The following is a 5,723-nucleotide window of genomic DNA, read 5'->3' as shown; positions in this document are numbered from 1 at the left end:
ACTATGCATCTTATATATGATTAGGTATCATAATGTATCTTTTGTTTAACATAGTCAATATTTTTAGGTATCACAGTGGTATCATAGTGGTATCACCGAAGGACGGTGGTCGGAGGCCGGAGAACGGTGGCCGGAGAGAGAAGAGAGGAGAGAGGAGAGTTTTAAAATACCAAAAATATTTTTGCATTAAGATTTTAATTTAAAATTACCAAATTTATAAATTTTCTAATTTATCTATTGATTTGTGGTTAATATTGGTTCTCACAGTTACCAAAAACAACTCAGTTCTTCCTTGAATAGGCTCCTATGTATATATATATCCGGTAGCACAGCCGAGACAACGACGGGTTCTCTGCCCCTGCGGGGATGGAGCGAATTTCGGATACATAAATGATAAAATCGTCTCTTGGAATAAGTTCGGCAGCGGATCACGAAATCTTGAAGTCCAGTTCAGCGTCACAAACTTTTTTTCACACCAGAGGTCTCTTATACCATGGTCTAATAATCAAGCATTCTGATTAGTTGATAATTTTACTATAATCCCTATTCATGCAGTAACATCATTTTGATTCAATAGGAAATTATTTAATTTAAAAAGCATACGGCTTTCTGGATGTAGATGGTGATATATATATATATATATATATATATATATTATATGGTGGATGTTCAAACGAGAACCCCTATGATTTACGAGAATGCGAGAACAACCCAATAACCTCAAACTTTTTTAATTAATAAATTAACTTATATTAAATATAAATAAATTAATAAGGGCAGTAATGTAATTAAGTAATTTTTATAATTTTTATTTTGTTTTAATTAACTATAATTATCCCTATTTTTCCTGCACGTTCATCTCCACTCTTTTTTTTCCCTTGTGATAAATGTGTGATTGTGTAACCATAACCTATCGAAACCATGATCAATCGAGTGTAACCATGACCTATCAAAATCATGAGTAATTCTTGTGATAAACGTGTGATTGTCTAACCCTAACTGATCAAAATCATGATCAAATTGAGTGCGCAAGTGATGTTATAATAGTAATATCACATGATTATCACACCCATATCACACCAAATCGTTTAGTGGATTTCGCCCGCAATTGTTGTGATAAATGTGTGATTGTCTAATCCTAAACTATCGAAACCATAAGTAATCGTTGTGATAAATGTGTGATTATCTAACCCTAACCGATCGAAACCATGATCAAATCGAGTGCGCTGTTATGATAGTGATATCACATGATTATCACACCCATATCACACCAAATCGGTAGTCGATTTCCTAATTTTACCCTAGCCGAGTGGAATTCTTGATAATTGTGTGATAATCACATGATTATCACATAATTATCACACTCATATCACGCCCAAATCACACCAAATCGTATTGAAATAAGCGATAACCATTATGTTATCCAAATTATTGGTTTAGTGTGATCGTGTTTTTAAAATTTTAACACTTTAAATTCCAATATTACCCTTTTGCCTCTCAATTTTTTTTGAATTGTTCTAATTTCATTTTTAATTTAAAAAATCTTTTAATTTTGATTGTTATCACAATATGAGGTTAATAAGGTGTTCTCGTATTTTTGTATATCAAAGGGATTCTCGTTTGAACTCTTCCCATATATATAATTTAACATAGAAGATCTAAAATTAGTAAAAATGATAAAAGAAAAAGTAAAAAATATTAAACCATTAAAACTACCATTAGTTACAGACTATATAATTATAGAAGTCGATGGCTGTAAAGAAGGATGGGGAGCCGTTCTTTGTAAACCTAATAAATATAGTCCCAAAGATACAGAAAAGATTTGCTCGTATGCAAGTGGAAATTTTAATAAGATAGGTATGAACTGGACAGACTTAGATTTTGAAATCCAAGCCTTAATAAATGCTTTAGAAAAATTCAAAATATTTTTACACAAAGAATTTACAGTTAGAACAGATTGTGAAGCTATAGTTCGTTTTATCAAAAATGATCAAAGTAAGAAAGTTAACAGAACACGATAGATTAACCTACAAAATGTTATACAAGGATGTGGTTACAAAATAAATTTTGAACATATTAAAGGAACAAATAATGGAATAGTTGATGTACTATCAAGAAATCTTAACAAATTATTTTTTGTAGATGGATAAAAAAGATAAAGGAAAAAGAAAAGTGATACAGCCTATACAGTCAAAGAACAGTACATCTTCTATGAGCCTATCTTAGTCAGAATACAGCCTTATTTTATTGTACCCCTGGAATTCTAAAAGATATTAATGACCTAAGAAACATAAAAATAGCGCTACAAACTAAAGAAGATGAAAATTACGAAGGAAATAATATAGTTATAAGTATARGAGTGTTAGGTAAGGCAAGTAACAGATCAGGAATGAAGTATAAAGTAAATATTGAAGGAATAGTGAACACAATAGCATCAAAATCAATACATATGATTAATCCAGAAAGAATAGATCCTGAACAATTAGCAGGACTATTTTAAGGTAAGAGATATGATATGAAGAGTTGGAAAGGGAGTTTAAGAGTATTAAACTAAGTTAGAGAGATAGATAGGGAGAGGTTTAGCAACTCATGGATATAGAAAGGAAATTCTTTCTTGAATTCGTTCACTCTTGTTTACAAATGAAGAGAATGAAGGTATTTATAGACCTTCATATGCCTATCTATGATTACAAAAGATATACGTGATAAGATAAAGATACTAATAATACAAGTGATAAGATACAAGAGTCAAAAAGCCTATAAATTTAGGCCATGAAAATCAAAAGCCTATAAAGCTACAATATACGATTTCTGATCTCTATTAAAGTTTTGCAGGAGTTTGTCGGATACCAACGTTACTGCTTACTTTATCGCCTCTAGAAATCTCTGTGTGTACTATTAACTGATACCGGTGATGATGGATCTGTATATGGATCAGAATCTGGAAATTCCCTATTGTTGACATCTATTGGGCATATGTGACTTTCTCCGATAAACGGCAAATAGATATCCCAATTATAATGTGACCAAATCTATATGTAATGTCCTTCAGCAAGCAACTTGTAGTTATTTCAATGGAATGATACAGGTAGCTTGAGTGTTTCTTGACCTTGCTGTACCCATGGCTCTGTGACAGCACCATTGGAGTTTACTTCTTTCATATAATCAAAACAAATATCTGTTAAACAAGCTAGTTTCTTTAGATATTTTTGTTCTTCAATTATGTGGTTGATAAATACTCGCTTTCTGGCTGGCCTGTATGTATAACTGTCTGCTTCTGGTAACAAAGAAATTTTTTACACCCAATTGTTGGTGTGTCAGAATAAGAGGCAATATTTCCAGCTGTTAAAATAAAATTTTCTCCAAACTTGTCGAGGAGTTCTTCTGTTTTTGGATTTAAGCTGAATTCCATATAATCAATCATACCATTGTGGTAGAAATTGAGAATTTGGTCCGAAGTCAAGGTTGCTTTTCTTAAATCGATTTGTAATAGCAGCCTGTTGTATACTGGATGATTACTGTGTGTTCTTTGAACTATTGTAACTCCTTTGTATTTATCTTCATTGAATGCAATGTCGATAATCTGTTGTTGTAACTCATAGAGAATGAGAGGAAATTCTGTACAGATTTTTTCTGAAATAATACTGTCCAATTCAGGAATGCGATTCAAAATTGGTTGCATTGTTTGTCTCCAAGGAATATCTATGATCCTTGCTTTAAAGCTATTAAAATCTCTTTGTAATGTTGTGTATGTTTCAGATTGTTTTTTCTCGAGCTTTGTTTGTAATTTTAAAAGTTTTTCCTCGAGAATAAAATTCTTTCGTTTAAGAATTAAATTTTCAATCTGGACTTGGGAAGATTGTTGATTATTACCAGATTGCATAAGTTGTTGAAATTTGGCAATAACTTCTTCTTGAGCTTTAATCATTTGCTCAGGATTTGTTTTTGCCATATCTGAAAAAGTTTTGACTTCTTCGGGTTCTATGTAAAAACTGTTTAACACAAAGGCTTCCCTTGCACTATTCATGGCTTCAGAAAAACTATAATAGCCTTTAAATACTGGGTTGGGACATTGTATATATTTTCTCATTGTTTCCCATTTATTGAAGATTCCAATTTTTGTTCCTCTAAAGATCATATAATGGGAAAAACGTTTTGGTTGCTGTTGAGATACTGTATGCTTTTGTTCAGAGAAGTAAACATTCAATGCATTTAAAACCTGAACTTTGAATGTAGAAGCCTGTGGCATGGTTTGAATATGCCATAGGTTGTCTAATAAACTCTGTTGTTCTTCTGTTAATTCCATTCCAATCATTGGTCGAAATTTTTTGTTCATATCATAACATTTTGGTAAGGGGTATTTTCCAAATGTTATAATAGAATCTTTTTTTATGCTTTCAGAAGAACTGGTATTCCATTGTTTAACCTATGAAGGATTAAATTTATTTAAAAATTGTGGATCCATAATAGGATTAAACTGTGGATGCTGTAAATAACTGTGCTGTGTATTGATGGCGGACAACATCAATTTATTCTYTGTCATCWTCTTATCTTCRTCTGAAGAGAGGCTCATAGAAGATGTACTGTTCTTTGACTGTATAGGYTGTATCACTTTTCTTTTTCCTTTATCTTTTTTATCCATCTGCAAAAAATAATTTGTTAAGATTTCTTGATAGTATATCAGCTATTCCATTATTTGTTCCTTTAATATGTTCAAAATTTATTTTGTAACCACATCCTTGTATAACATTTTGTATGTTAATCCATCGTGTTCTGTTAACTTTCTTACTTTGATCATTTTTGATAAAACGAACTATAGCTTCACATTCTGTTCTAACTGTAAATTCTTTGTGTAAAAATATTTTGAATTTTTCTAAAGCATTTATTAAGGCTTGGATTTCAAAATCTATGCATGTCCAGTTCATACCTATCTTATTAAAATTTCCACTTGCATACGAGCAAATCTTTTCTGTATCTTTGGGACTATATTCATTAGGTTTACAAAGAAGAACGGCTCCCCATCCTTCTTTACAGCCATCGACTTCTATAATTATATAGTCTGTAACTAATGATAGTTCTAATGGTTTAATATTTTTTGTTGTTTTACTGTATAATGGTCCTACTACTTTTGAAAGGTTTGGGATAAATTTCCGAGCATAATTTACTAATCCCAAAAATGCTTGTATTTGCTTTAGATTTTCAAATTTTTCTCGAAAATCTAATTTTTTTTGTAGAAATATGTGATTGTAATTCTATCTTTCCATTGCCAATTTCTAGGCCAAGAAAAGATATATTTCTTTTAAATAATTCCATTTTTCTTTTAGAAATGACTATACCGTTCTTTTTAATTTTTTCGAAGATCTTCTGTAAGTGTTTTTCATGTTCCTGCACAGTTTCACTAACAACTAAAATATCATCAATATATACTAAACAAAAATCATATTTAAGGAAAATATTGTCCATGAATCTTTGAAAAATTGATGGAGCATTTTTTATTCCAAAACTAAGAACATTCCATTCATATTGTTCTTCTGAACATGTAAAAGCTGTCCATGGTTTAAAACTATCTTCAAGTTGTAACTGATTATATCCTGATTTTAGGTCAAATTTTGAAAATATTTTCTTCTTTTGTATAAGATTTAATAGACTGTCTTTGTTAGGGATGTTATATCCGTCATCTTCTGTATTATCATTTAATCTTTTATAATTATAAACTATTCTTG

This window comes from Cynara cardunculus (assembly GCF_001531365.2).
Source record: "Cynara cardunculus var. scolymus isolate 2C chromosome LG 8, CcrdV1, whole genome shotgun sequence".
Classification (NCBI taxonomy): Eukaryota; Viridiplantae; Streptophyta; class Magnoliopsida; order Asterales; family Asteraceae; genus Cynara; species Cynara cardunculus.
This window is presented reverse-complemented; position numbering follows the sequence as displayed.